At 34.7% G+C, this 15,952-nt stretch overlaps 1 protein-coding gene across 22 annotated transcripts in view; it reads left to right on the top strand.

The window, feature by feature from the left end:
- The first annotated feature begins 6,515 nt into the window (after window positions 1-6,515).
- Window positions 6,516-15,952, top strand: part of LOC110778331 (uncharacterized) — a 28,831-nt gene continuing 19,394 nt past the window's right edge. For 7 of the 22 annotated variants that reach the window (XR_008921982.1, XR_008921980.1, XR_008921979.1 and 4 more), the window contains exons 1-2: window positions 6,525-7,376; window positions 9,735-9,942. The gene's annotated coding sequence lies outside the window, so the exon portion shown is untranslated. Of the gene's footprint in view, window positions 7,377-9,734; window positions 9,943-11,039; window positions 14,434-15,952 lie in introns of those variants that run through there. The other 15 variants (XR_008921987.1, XM_056830246.1, XM_056830244.1 and 12 more) reach the window with 7 other exon arrangements.

Here is a 15,952-nt window from a genome sequence, read left to right as displayed (position 1 = left end):
TACGTTCAAGGAAGGCAAGTACAGTCAAGGAAGTTTCATAACTACTCCGTATAATATAGGCAAATCAGAGAGAGATATTTGTCAACTCCACATCAGTTTGCCTTTCTTTGAGTATAATACTAGCTCGACCAGGTTCCTTGCAGGCACGGATACTCTAAAATTATTTGATTTTATGTATAATATTATATTCGAACTGAAATATCTTTCTCCCAAAATTTATTGTATGATTTAATAAAATTTGAAAATACACATTTTATCATCTAATATGCAAATTTTTTCCTACTACGTATTACATATTTTATATGCTTAATACGCTAATTTGACCAAAATATTCGATATACTAATATGTTAATTTGACTTGAATAAATATATTTTGCATTATTCATATACCGATTTGACTAAAATATTACCAAAAATCAGTTTTAGTAAATTATAATTATATGACATCTATTATTTCTATAATCTATAAACAAATTAATATTCTTTTTTCAATGCACAAACAATTATAAAAAATGATAGGAAATTTCAAAAAGAAATAAAGCACGAATTTTCTTATGAAAACAAAAATTTTGGTGAATTTTTTTTACAGCGGAAAGTGGCATGTGTCATTCGTAATGTTTGTTTTAGTATAAAGTAATAGATATAGGGGGTGTTTGATTAAGAGAAGTTAGAGGGGGAAAGAGCTTTTGAGGTGAATTAGAGGTTTGGCCTTTTAAAAAAGCTGTTTCAAAGTGTTTGATTAGGAGAGCATTGGAAGTGAGTTTTGGGTGAAAAAGCTAATTCCCAAAAAGCTCAACATAAGAGATTTTGCAATTAGAGGTTTGAGAAAATGAATGTAAAATGACTAGTTTGTCATAATATTGTCTAAAATTACAATAATTACCAACCTTATCGATCACCCTACATTATTTCCTTTACCCCATTTACTATTCGTTTCTTGTTGTAATTTTTTTTTTACTTCATTAGTACTTTAAAACACTTCAACCTATTGCAATCAAGTTTGTAATTTATTAGTAATTTTTTTCTATTTGCATATCAAGAATTTATATATTTAAATTTTAAATTAAGAATATTTTTTTAAAAAAATATTTGTTTATTTGTTTATTTTTTTGAAGGAAAAATAAATTTATTTTATATATCCAATGTTTATTCAAAAAAATAAGGAGAAGATTATTAACATAATAAACCATTTGTCTAACATCAATAAGAAACAAAGTATATCATTGTCTTTAATGGACATTTTACATATTTAACAACTAACAACTAACAACTAATATACCAAACACTTTTACACAAGCAGTTAATTCAACTAGCTAGTAAAAGCGGCTAATACAAACAACTACTCCCTCCGTCTTATTTTATTCTTTACGTTTGGTATCATGCACGCGATTTAAAATAATTAATGTGAACAAAGATTCCTATTTTTTACCTTAAAAAATGCAAAATATATTTATTATACTAATGTTTTCACTTTTATTCAAAATTTGACATTGGAAAAATGAGTAAGATACAATGTACAAATGGAAAACTGTGAGAGATTTAATGGCCTAAAGAATTTGATTCGTTTAACTAATTACTTGGCACGGTTTTTGAGAGAATATTATGAACTTTTATGTTATATATAAAAGGAAATATACAAAGTGTAAAGAATAAAATAGGATACTTGTAACACCCTAATAATTCCTTGCTTTTTATAAAACATTTTTCAACTTAAAAGACAGGAATTACCAAGATATTACCGCCACCGTGATAACGGCTAAGGCTATTTACCAGAATTACGCAGCGGAATTAACTAACTTTCAAAACACATTAAATAAATAGTTAATGGTCATTAAAACAAGTTGGAACCATCGAGGCCCAAATCCAAAGTATTGAACCATTTGAAATCCATTAACAGAAAATAGTAGTCATGACTTTAAATTAAAAAAAAAATTGAGTTTATAAAATTACGGAAGAATAAAACTCTCAACTCGAATCCCATGATAACTTCTCCCGCAAGTTATCTCTACAATCCTGCTTTATTAAAATTCTAATCCCCAACAACGCAAATGCAATTGATGGATCATCATAGGGTCATTAAGGCAAAGGCCATGACCAGAAGACATGAAGCACGAAGTCAGCAAAAGCTGAGTACGAACAAGCTATAATAACAATCTATCCTAACATGCTTCACTCGACAAATTAAATAATCCACATGCAAAAGCCATGTAATAAACAAACAAACATGGAGACAAGATTCGACACTTGACACGACTCTTGACTCACAATTTAATAAAAAGTAGCTTCGAACGGGTAAAGTAAGGTATCCTCAAAAGGAAAGAAAAGGGTGATGGGAGCCAACCATACACCAAAATAAGTCGGGCTACTACCGACAGTCGGGCCATACCGACAAGAATTCCAATGCACAACGACATAAAAGAGAATGAAACAACGTCTTGTATCATTCTATGAGTACAAGTTTTCCGGCAAGACTCCCCCCATTGTTCATACTCAAGGTATATACGTTCTAAGAGTTTTGAAGCTCTTTGAGTTACACTTTACGTTAATTAATATATTATGTTCAGGCGACTCGAGACTCTACTCAAGACACAACATACAAACAATTGAATAATTAAACAATTCAACAATGACTCTTCATTATTTTACTTCTTTAGGACTTGTGATCAAACATAGACTCAAGTGAAATTACTCCCATTGTTCCTTCTCAAAAACATTGTTTGAGATAACCCGACATTGCCTATTAACAAGCGGGGTGTGCCCTTAGCACGAATTGTCCTTAATTCAATTCACATAGACTCTCTAACATATTCTACCCCTTTGGTAGAATATATATTGCTCACTGGCAATATTCGACTGGCTCAATAACTATGCTAGACATCCTGTACTATAGCATAATAATAATAATATAAACTTGCATGCGCAATACTCATACATGCAAACCAACTTGAACAACATGCTTGACATAATTCAACGATTATAAAAGTCCATAACATGATAGTTCAATAGAATCTATAAAGCATAATTCAATTCATAACATGCTCGTTCACATAGATTCAACAATAATAATAACATGCTCGTTCTCAACATTAAACATGAATTCATAATAACATATTCATTCCCAATCATCAAACATGAATTCATAACAACATATAAGTTCACATGATTCGAATTCAATACACTTCATAAAGTCCTCAGGATGGGTGGTCACCCTAGTCTTGTACGTACCTGGAATACCTAAGTACGGGGGCCACTGTGCGAATCACGACTCACTAGAAATCAACTCCTATAAACACAAAAGGAGAACTAAATTATTATCCATGTTTACTAAATTTCCAGCAACTACTTAAGATTCTAAAACTCTTAGTTTAATTAGAAATCATTCATAAATTGTTAATTTAATAGTCTCAAATAATCAACTGAAGTCCTAGCATAAAAACATTGACTTTTTAGCTTTAAAATCATTAAAATCAACTCTTTAAACTTAATAACAAATCTGAAAATTTAAGTTGATTCCCATAATTTATATCGTCATTAAATTATGTGAATCAATCGCTTGAACAATTGGAATTAAAAATCCTAATAACAGGTCATCATAAAAACCATGTTTTGACCTTAAAAATTGACACTTTATTATTTCATTAAATTTGAAAATAATAATTTCAAACATTAAAATCAATCTCATCAGTTTAAATACGACAATAATAAAATACGGTGTTCATAACCGTTCCCAACAATTTAAATTATCCAAAATAATTAAATAATCAAATATTTTTAAAAACGGAATTCGGAAAAGTTAAAAGTATACGGAGTTTGATTATCAACAACAACACACACACAACACGGGTGTGTTGCGTGTGGGGCAAGGCAGCACTCGACAAGGGCAGGGGCGAGCCAAGCTCGTGGCTTTCTTGCGGCCGAAGACAAGGGCGGACGAAGGAGAAGAGAGTGCCGTAAGGGAGGAGAAAGAGAAATTACTGCAGCAGGATTTTAGAACGCTCATAACTTTTAATCTATAACTCGGAATCGATCGATTCTTAAGGCAAAGTTCAAGAGCCTTTTGATATCTACAACTTTAAAGAAGAAACCTTTTTCTGAAAACGAAAGAAAGTATCAGAAAAATGGACAAACGTAAGTTCGATGAAAGAAAAAGGAATTTAGTGTTAGGGTTTTACTTTTAGGTTTAATGAATAATAGTGAGGGATTTTGAGGGTGAGAACCTATATTTATAGGCTTAGAAAACTCCAAGATGGGCTAGGCTTTAGGATTCCCTTTCGGGCTTCATTAAACATAAGATGGGCTTGCTTAATTTGTTTGGACTTGAACTTGGAATTGAATTGGGCTAGATTAATTAAAAATCGTTTTACTTTTGAAACCCAATTAAATTCCCAACATGAAATAATAAATTCTTTTTGTAATTACTTAAAATAATAAATATTCTAATTAATTAAAATACATTTAAATAATATTTAAATGCGATTTAAATTCTAAAAATCATAAAAATGCTTTATAAATATAATAAAAATATATTTATAAATACAGAAAAATACGAGGTATTACAATACTAGAAACGGAAAACATAAATAATAAAAAGGGACGAAGGGAACTGAGTAATAGCTAGTTACCAACCAACAACTAACATCTAACCTAGGGATGTCAGTTGGACGGGTTTTGTGGGAGACCCGTCCTGCATCCACCCCAAGTAGGCGGGGATGGAGGGAAGTTTGGCAGGTGATGGGGCGGGGATGGATATGAAAATCATACCCGCTATGGGTGATGGGGCGGGTGTGGATTTTGTGTTGGACCAGCCACATCTCCGCCCGCCCCGCCCCGCCCCATCTTCACCCGCCCCGCTTGATACTAGTCAACCCTACATGAGTATCATTTTTACGTGAATTAAAAAATTTAAAGAAGATAAAAAGTTGAATAGTTTTTTATGCATTTGCTTGTAGTATGTGATCGATAAGATGAATTAAGGCGAGACTTCTGATTTTGTTTGCTTGAATTTTTTTTGTTATGGAAGTTATATTTTTCCAGAATGTTTGCTAAATAAGAAAAACTAGGTGGGTGTTGGCGCGTATATGGGGCAGGGATGAGACAGAGATGGATACCCAGGCGGGTGGTGGGGCGTGGATGGATTTTAGTTTGTACCCGTTGGACCAGGATGGAGTTTGTACCCGCCATGGGTGATGGGTCGGGGATGGAAATTTTAGGTGCGGATGGGGGTGAAGGGACCTACATCCGCATCCGCCCCACCCCATTGACATCCCTATTCTAACCACTCCAAACCAAATAGGGCCATAGATGAAGAAGTCTAAGTATATAATGACTTGTGTTCATATGGACACATGTAACACAAATACAACCATTTTTAGTACCAACTCATAATAGGTCAGTACCGATAATACAAATTACTTGTATTCGTACTTCTTAACAATTTTGTGTTTTTAATACTGACATATTATATGTTGGTACTAAAGATAGTTGTATTTGCTCCCTTGTGTCCATATGAAGACCCAAACCACTTAAAGCATGTTTATCAAACACCAAAAGTTTGGTTTTCAACCTAATAAAATATTTTGTTTTTATTTTTCTCTCTCCCCAACACCAATAAAATCTAACAACATTTATCAAACATCAAAAATATCATCAAACAAGGTGACACTTGTCATTATTCTAATGCACTTCATAATTTTACAAATTTTTCGTCCCCCCATATGCCACCACCTCTAAAATGTCATTTTGCAATTAAAAAAATTAACAATATTATTTGGTCCCCCCCATATGCTACATGTCAAGTCCTCCATGCATTTGGTTTTCCATTTGACGTTCATAAACACCAATTCTTGAATGTTTTTACTATCTCTCTTCCTTTCTCTCTCATCTCTCTACCTATATTATTATTATTACTTCCTCTGATTTTTAATACTCGCAACGTTGATGAATTCTACATTATTCACATATTATACTTTGACTATTGTTGGTGATTTATACGTAAGTTAAAACACAGTCATGTGAGATATTGTTAGATTCGTCTTAATATGTATTTTCAAAATATTAACTTTTCAAAAGGTCTTGCATGCACAAGGTGTACAATAAATTTATTGTACACCAAAATCACTTTTGCCCAGTTTTCTCTGACTTTTACTTAATTTTCTTCGACTTTTATATTATTAAAAAATAATTGATAAATAAACATTTTAAAGGGCTAAATGATAAATTATATCCATTATTATTGATTTTGAAGAAATATTTTTTTATTAAAATAAAAAAATTTATCAGTAAAGAATAGATAACTTTTACGTATATAAAGGTAACTTTTAAGCATTTTTCGTTAACTTTAACTTCGGTGTACAATATTTATCGTACACCCCATGTAAGTAAGAATTTGTGTTAACCTTTTATAATTTTTGCTTAAACAGAATTAAAGATATAATGATCAAAGTTTACATTAACATTGCAAGTAAAAATAAACGAAAAAAGTATTTTTTATTCAATTTTCTCTCTTGAATTTGGTTTGATAAACATGCTCTTAGGTAAATCTGATAAACATCTACTCCGTAATCCGTATCCTTTTCTATTTCAGTTAGATACATTTTAAAAAAATGGAGTAATTGTTTGCAACATTATTTTTTATCCATCATAGATTCATAGTATCATACTCGCACATCGTATCAATTTTATACGACATCAAACACCAAACCTAAACAAGGATTCCTCACAAAAATCCCCAAATCAATTTCGGATTTCAAGCCTGACCTAACTCTAGGAAATGCCCAAAAACGGCTGCAATCCCTGCCAATAAAAAGGTGAATTGCCTGCCAATAAACGGTTTTTGATCAGCTTGAAGAGGTTTCTGCTATGAGGATACTGGGGAAGCTCTTGGCTGAAATGGTGAGGAGGACGTCAAGGTTGTTTAGTATAAGTGAAGGACCACGAAAGAAAGGCTCGGGTGCTGATTATGTGATTCATGCAAAAGTGATGGGAGTAAGAAAACTAGAGAGGACGAGGGAATGGTAGAAATTTGAGTTTTTGAGATTGGGAAAGAGGTCAGGATAATTGGTGGTAAAGAAATGGGGTTGAAAGGTAGAGTTATGGAAGTGTTACTTGGAAGACAATTCACTCGTTTTCAGGCTTTCACGTCAAAGGAAGTGAAGGTTCATGCGCTGGAACTGGGCAAGCCCGGTTCTTTGGAGGAAGAGAAACGCGAGATTCTGGAAACTGCCCTTGCTAGGTGAGATCGCAGTCTTGTAGAAAGAGATACAGTGAGGGAAACTGCTGCAATTCAAGACGCTGATACACAGGAGCTGCTCCATTTGTAAGCGCATTTGCTTATTGGTTATGGATGCCGAATGGAACTAATGAACTGGTATTGCAAGGTGATGTACTAGCACATTACACTAAATGGCATGTAGCCTTGTAGTTCTGATTTATCAAGTTTTATATCTTAAACCTGCTTTATTTGAATAAATGTGATTTGGATTTGGAAATTTCAAGTGAGTTGTTATAAGACACCCTGTTTTGGTATTTGCACTGTTTACTACTATGTCACCAAGCTTGAACTCCAATGATCAATTGTTGATATTTGATCAATATTATACCTCATGACCTTGAATTGTTTAATACTTGTTTAATTATTGTAGAGGTGAGAATTTGATTTGATAACCGACTCAGTGTCAAGCCATAAGTTCTTAGGTGTTCAAGCTATGGATTCCTTGTGGAAGGCCTAGCTGTTAATGTAGTTACTTGGTCACTTAACTTGTTTACTTGACACCGAGTCATACTACACCCAACACCAGAGTTCAACAGCATACCAGTGATATCGGTCACTTACTCAGTATTAACCTAGTCAGTTAATCTAGTTAAGGCTAGGCACTGAGTCATCCTGGAAACCGCTTACCTTCGAAAACCAGCTGCACATTGAAACCGTTACTTGTCTCTATCACTGTTAATCAGATTCCTGCGACGCTCCAACGGCTAAAGTGTTTGAAGTGTGAAATTTGAGGAATCATTCTCTGATGGTGAGAACTGAGAACATTCTTCTGGAATTCACCTTTTTTTTGCAGTGTTTGAAGTGTGAAAGATCGTATTAATGTTGTTGCTAAGCTGCCTCTCTTTTTTGCATCTCCCATTTTTATCTAGAATCTAGTGTATTTTGCCTGTGCGTATTTATTTAGGCCATATTTTTGTTCAAAATACAGAGAATTTTGTGTTGATTTTTATGTTTACCGTATACATTGATTCTTGGAGTGACACCTTCTACTGTCATAGAAGTTAACACAGTTCTGGAATGACACCACCTTCCATTGTCAAAGAAGTTAACACATCTCCTGGATGACACCAGCTTCCATTGTCATAGAAGTTAACACATCTCTTGGATGACACCTTCCACTGTTTTTTTCCTAAAGAATTAAGCTGTTACTAACCATTGCTTTTGCATTGTCATAAACCTTTTTCACTTTCACTGCTTTCCTCTGTTTTACCTTTCTTTCCGTCAAAATTTGTAAGATATGGCAAACAAATTGGAGCTTTAAAAAAAAAAAAAATTCTTGCTGATTTTCTGTATCTCTGTTGGGGTGGACTTGGAGAAAAGAAAAAAAAAATCAGTATAATATTTATGGGCATGTGGCCTGTCAGATGCAAACAGAATCTCAAGCATAAAAAGCTTACATCATTTTGAAATTAGTACTGTAATATTCAGCTGCTTGTCTTACAACTACATATGACCGTGTTAAACACTAAAACCTCTTGATATTGCTTAATGTGTTTTTGTAATATATCACTAGTATAACCTATCACAACAAAAAATGTGTTAAATAAGTTGCAGTACGTAGCAGGGTAGCCTCCCATGTAAGCTCATCAGTTTCTTCGTAGACTACTGGATTGGCATTGGCATTGGCATGTGTGCTTCATCTATTTCCTCTTTTATACTCTGCTGGAGTGGGCTTGAACAAATTTTTTGCATCATGCATGTGAAATCAACCACGATAGGGCATAAGTTTCAAATTGATTTGCTGCTATTAATCAGGACTTGGGTACTTTAAGCTTGTAAAATGAATTGGTAATGTTGCTGGAATAAGTCTGTGTAATAAGGCTCTAGCCCCTATTCTATTACTTCGAGGCATACTGAGAATTATATGAACTAATATTCACACAGTTGTCTACTTCAATGGGCCATGAATTGAACGGTAAATAGACGGTATTTTATGCCAACATGATTCGTGGTTCACAATTTCACCTGCTGCTACCTTTTATGAAATTGTGGTTACACCGTACTTCATGTAAGGAAAAGGAACTACATGATATTCATCCCATTGGTCGTTTAAGAAATAGGGATTTTTTTTGTTTGGAAAGACAAATAAAAAATCAATTCCTTGTGCTTTTTTTTGATAGCTAACACTAATGAAAAGTCTAAAACTGTTGATGGGGAAACAACATATTTAGGCTTAACCTTCTTATTTTCTTAATATTGTCAAAGCGGAAAAATAAAGTGTGGTTAATGACGTTTTCGTTGGCTGAGAATCTCTTTAGTCTGTTGCATTTTGCTAGTAGAAAATGGTTAGTTGGTTACGAAGCTTTTTTTTGTAACTAAATGATACCATGTGGTTAGAGCCTCAGAGTGTGTTTCTATAGCATGTACCAAAACTGTAGTGTCATGTCCCTTTTACTTTTTGTGTACTAAATTTTGTTTGTTCATGGATCTTGCTGAAATGAGTATGTGATGTTTCTATTCTCAGCAATTGTCATCTCATCTGAAGCAGATATCTTTCAGATGAAGTTGTGTGGTTTTCGGTATGCCAAGAAGCACGTGGAAATAAATGGTATTCACACAGTTGATCAGCTGGTATAAGACGTTAATGCCGGTAAAACTCGCCTTGGTTCAGTTTAAGGCTGGCGAGATATCTTACAACAATTACAATCTGCTGCTGATGATCTGTTTATGAGGTATTGTTTAAGCCTTTAAGGTGATTTACTTTCAAATTGTAATTTGTTAGTGTGTTTCTTTGATTTGTACTGGAGATCTCCTTTTTTTGGGGTATATTTTGGTGTCTTGTTTTTGTGTATGTAAAGTACGATTTTAAAAGAATGATACGATTTTCAGTTTTTGAGGCGTTGTGTGTTTCGGTTTATTAAATTTATCAGTTTGAACTCTTTTATTTTAGTGAAACAAAACCTCCTTTGGTATGGGAATAATTCACTCACCACTCCTAGGAAATGTGTTGTTTATTGCGTGGTAGGAATAATTGATGCTTCAGCTACGAGTATGACATCAATCTTATGGATAAGAATTATTTATTTGTATGTCAAGCTTATGGAAAATAGAAATTATAACTTCCGATATTCCATTTTGAAGAATTTGGGATGTAAGATTTTGGTTGGTTAAAAACTTTCACATTTCATTTCTTTCATTTTGGTCTCACGTCAAACAAAACGAAAAAGGAGTTTTGGCCGAGTGATAGTTTGTTACTTTATTAGTTGAATTCTTTAAGAAAATAGGGTTCACAACATTAAATTATTAAAACTTGGCCGTTTTGTTACGTAACGGCCGTTTTGTAACGGATTTTGGATTTTCCGTTCCGCGAAACCCCGTTACGTAACGGTGCGACAAAAATCACGTCTTTCTCCCCACGTCGCCATTATGTAACGGTGACTCGCTGCATTAGGACCTCTTTTTCCCCGTTACACCCTTTTTTTACACAAATTGGACAAAAATACTTTGGTAATTAGTTATGTGGTTTATGAAACATGATATTTTGAGTGGTTATTTGTTCACAAAATATAATACTCAGCGGTCTCGGACATATTATGATGAATTTGGTTATATTGGGTTGATATAATATCTTCTAGACTTAAAATGTAATAATAAGGCTTAGACATGATAATGTGAATTTTTTCAAAAAAATCACACCGCGTCAGCCGCGATCCGTTCTATTCATCCTTACAAGCGGTTTCCGCGACAACGTCACCTTTACCTCGAATGCGTCCGCATCCGCGTTTTTTTTTTTTTTTCTGTGGTTCACAGGCTCGATGAATCTGGAATATCTGGAGTAATTTGAATTGAAAAGAATGTACCAGAAATTAAATGTAAATCAACTAGCAATGGTGCGAAAAGGGGCTTGGGCAATCTGAAGTTATGTCCACTCTTTTATTGGTTCATGAGATGAGAAGGTGTGTTATTGGGTACTCGCAAACTGTCTGCTTTGTGAAATTGAGTTGCTTTGTTTATTTTTTTGGTGTTAGCACCCGGTTCACCTTTAGGGCTAATCCGGATTCGAGGCGAGTTTTGGATGGATAGGTTCCAGTCCCCTCCCAATTGTTGTTGCGGGGGCTCGAACACGGGTTCTCCCTACCAAGTTCAGCCTCAATCACCACTGAACCAACAAGCAATTGGTAGTTGCTTTGTTTATTAGCTCTAGTAGGAAGCATTCATTATGGTGTCCAAGTCTTCATTGTTCTTTACCATTATATAGATGCGCAAAAATAGAAGCTCAAAAATCTTGTTCTCCAAATTCCATCCAATCAATTCCACATATGATCAAATGGCAACCATACAACGATAGAAGAAGTGAATCACCATCTTAGGATTTTGACGGCACTAGAAATAGGCTCTATTTGGCAATTAGCTTTCTTGGTAGCTCCTTGAGTACTGATTAGATCAAAATACTAGTTAAGAAAAACAAGCGTGTTTGGCAAGGTAATGACTAGTGGTTTGAATAGTGGTCAGAGTTTGGGGCTTAGGTTAAGGCCCTATTCGGCAAAACTAGAGGTAGCGGGTAGCTGTTGGAGTAGCGGGTAACGGTTAGCTGTCAAAGTAGCGGGTAACTAGTATGAGTGTTTGGTAAAAGTAGCGGTTGAGATTGTAAAATACAATAAAAGTTATATATATTGTTTAAAACTTTATTATATTTTTGTCAAACGCTACCCGCTACCTTCAAACGCTACTATTTTTAACGTTTGACGAAAGCTACCCAACTGCTACCTCTACCGCCAACCGCTACCTCACCAAACACTTGCAAATTTCACAAGTAGCTTTTTGAATAGGTCAAAACGCTATCCGCTATCTTAAACGCTACTGCCGAACACGCCGAACACGCCGAACACGCCCTAACCTGTGTTTGCCAAAAGTTGGAAAAATTAGTATTCTATCCATGTAGCGGTGCATCAAATTTCCCAAAAATTTATCAAGCTCCTCTTCCAAATGGTTCCATCAATCCCCCAATCTCCTACAGTGGCTAACTGACATCTTCATATCTCCATAATTTCTTAAAAACATAATTCCCAATTTGAATTGATATGCTCTTTGGGAATCACGTTGTCCCTTAGAGGAAACTATTGTATTTTTCTTCCTGTTACTTATTCCTTCCTCCTCTCTTCCATTTCTAAGGTTAAATAATTTACATGGAATTGAAATATTAATTTTTTTTTTTTGCTTTTTGGATTAATACGAAGTATGTATTTCCACTAGCTCTGATTTCTTCCCATCTTCTGTCTGGCATAAAATTCTTTCATTTGTTTCTTTCATTTGTCTGCTGGCCTGCAATTCTGTTACCCGTGTCTCTACTCTCTATTTTTGTGATTTTATTTATTGCGTTACAACAGTTTGCTAACTGAATGTGAGAATTAGTGGAATGACATTTTGAATAAGTTTAATGTTGTTTTTGTAACTCGGTGGTGGAAGCGCTGAACTGTAGGCTTGTCTGCTTGTACATGTTGGGGCGAATCAACTGAGTATATTCACACTCAAAGTGGACTGTGTTTTATAACTGATTGTTAATAAGCTATGAAATTTTAAAATTAGCAAACTGTAGTGGTCTGGTTTTTCTTGGGGTAATTTGAGATTTATGTGATGCTCTTCAGATGATCAGGCTTAATAATTGGAAATAGTAATTCACTTTATTGATGACTTTGGTACTGCCATTACCAATAGGGCAATAGGCAATAGTAGTGCAAGGTTAAGCCAAATACAGCTATCGTGAGTGCCAGGTTTTCAGACTATCATGAAAAGTTGACTGGTACTATGGTTGGCTGATTATATGCACTAACTTACACTGATACTATGGCTAGCTGATTGTATGTACTAACTTACTCTGATACTATGACTAGCTGATTGTATGTACTAAATTACACTGATATCATGGCTGATCGCACTTGGCTTCATATTTATTCTCTGTGTTTCATGGGTCTAGATTTTGTAAGAGTGACTTATCGTGTTCCCATGTCAGCTTGAAGTAAAAGCTTGACATGCTATGTGTTGTAGGTAATGGGTAAAATAAAGAGCGAAAACACATTCATGCGAGCTTGCCTCATATATGGCCCCTCTAGCTGCTCTTACCTGTCTTTCATCTGAGGCTTTTTCCTCCCCCTTAATTTATCTTCATGTTGCTAAGGAATTCCCGAGTTACCATTTGTTTGTCCACTGGAAGTTACTCTGGTTTCTTATAACAAGCACATTGAGTTTCGTTAACTGTCCTCGTTGTGACAGTGAACATTGTACTCGTGATCCCTGGTTCAATAATGAAAGGGTTAAGCGGTTAACACTTGACAATGAACTAGCCTACTACCAACAATGTGAGTTTTGTGGGATCTTTGCAACCGTTGTTCCTTAAATACTCAGTACAAATCATGAAAGCGAAGGGTACTTTCAGTAAATTCTATAGGGTCAAATATTTAAGAAATTAAAATCACATACGTGTCTAAATAAACTTTATTAACTGCCAAAATCTAAATCTAATCCAACATGTGCTTAGTATTTTTGCCTATTATGTGTTTTATACATGTATATATTTATTCAAGTTTACTGCACTAAGACCATGCTTGGAGTGAGGACAATGATTCATGTGGTACTACTGGGCTACTGGCTGTTTTTATGGAAACTGGGAAGTAAACTGTCATACAAAATATTTAGGGTGTGAAATAGGTTACTCTCAATTGGGCATACAAGATGATCCCACCTCCCTTCCTCCTAGACTAGTAAGCTTCTTCTAAATGTGCTTGTCCTTGTTCATTATTTTCCCCTAACCAAACAACAAAGAAAACACATGTAAAAATTAATTGTGTAATGTGTCTGAAAAACGTGAAATTCAATGTAGCGCATGTATGACACCCATGCTGCTACTTTTTTTGTTTATTTGTCATGTGTTCGAGTTCTGGGGCAGGCAAAAATAACTAGGGGAATTCTCCTCTTTCCATCTTCTTTTCTGACCTCTTCCCAGATTTCTTCTCCTCCACTTTTCAAATCCTCATCAGTCATTGACAGACCCATGTCTTGCTCTACCCTCCCAGTTTCCTCTCTCTCTATAGCCAACCAACTTCTCTCTATCTAATGTTTTAATTTTTCTCTCTAACCAACCAAATTTCTCTCTTGTGTTAGTTTTGTCTCTCTAAAAAAACAAAAGGAAGAAAAAAAAAAGAGCGAGTTTTTGAGGAGCTATTCAGGTAAGTTGGAGCTTCAATTGTTGTAATTTTCGATTTCTTTTTGCAAAGTTTTGCATGCCATGTCCGATGTTAGGGTTTCTATAATCTTTTCTGATCTGCGTTGATGGCTATATTCACCGCTGAAGAAATTATGGAGGTTTCACTCTGTCTTTCTTTTGCATTTTTGTCCCTTGTTGGTTTGTGAATCCAATTGGTGAATTTTGATTCTTTTTTGTGATATGGGTAATTGGGTTATAGCTAAAGTTATGGTTTTTTGGAGAAATATGATATGGGTGATTGAGATTTTCTGGTGTCACCTTTTGTTTTCTTTGATGATTTCAGTTTAAAGATTTCCTTTGGTTCTTGATTTGTACAACAAATTGTCAAAATTTCAGTCCCTTGTCTCATCCAAAACAAAAATTGCAGAACCCTTAAAAATGAAAAAAAAGAAGGGAAAATAGGGAGAGTGTACTTGGTTTTGCGTTGAGCTTGCTGATCCATGTAGACGTTAAAGGCGGTTTCTGTTAGTTTATCCTGTAATTAGATGGTTAGTGTTTTTCATTTGGAACAAACTCAGTCTTGTCCTGTACTTGGCAGCATGATGATTGGTGGGTTTTTTCAGGCTCCATATTTCAGGCTCAAAATTATGGAGTAGATCATACATGGAGGTGATCGACTAATACTTAATTTGGGGGGCTGAGGCCGCGGCGGATCAAAAGTGACTACATCTTTGTTACTCCGTAGATATTAGAGAACAACAAAGACCCAAATATTAGAGTATAGAATAATCCTTTTTTTGTTTTTTTTTTGTTTTTTTGGTGAGTAAGCTATTTAGATTATATGCCCAAAAAAAACTTTTTACAAGCTAAGGCCTCTGTAGGACAGCACCCAAAGTAACAAACTAGGCTTGTAAGCCCCAGAATAATACTATACACCACCAAGTAATCAGGACAACTAAAAAAGCTAAAAAAACCAATTCTTCTGTTTCAAAACACATCATTTATTATCTTCGTATCCTACCATTCTCCCAATTCGTCTTTTGAATGCATTTGAACAAGTGTTGAATGCTGCAACCCACAGCTCTACAACTTAACCATTCTTTAAATGCCTGTGTACATTGAGTACTACATTGACATCTAAAGAATAAAGGTTCATGGATTCCACTGCAGCTTCACAAATGACCCAGTGCTGATCAGAAGTCACTCCAAATTTACACAATCCCCTTTGTTTTTAACCTTCCCAAAATAGAAGCCCAGTTAATAAATGTGTGTCTTGGAATACTCATTCTGCTCCATACAGCCTTTCCCACTTAACTTTACCTGAACATTCCTCAGCATCTCATACATTTTCTTGATAAAAAAATTCAACTGAAGTTTAAGCTGGTCTTCAGATATCACAGGCTTCAATTGCTACTTTACTTCACAAATTCTTTTTCAATACCAACTACAATTCTTTGGAGGATTATAGATCCACCTCTCACTTGAGTGCAAATACACAACATTTTTTCAGTGTACCCATACATTATCTTGTTCTGTAGCCA

The sequence above is a fragment of the Spinacia oleracea genome, chromosome 5 (genome assembly GCF_020520425.1).
Source record: "Spinacia oleracea cultivar Varoflay chromosome 5, BTI_SOV_V1, whole genome shotgun sequence".
Taxonomy (NCBI): Eukaryota; Viridiplantae; Streptophyta; class Magnoliopsida; order Caryophyllales; family Amaranthaceae; genus Spinacia; species Spinacia oleracea.
This window is presented reverse-complemented; position numbering and strand designations above follow the sequence as displayed.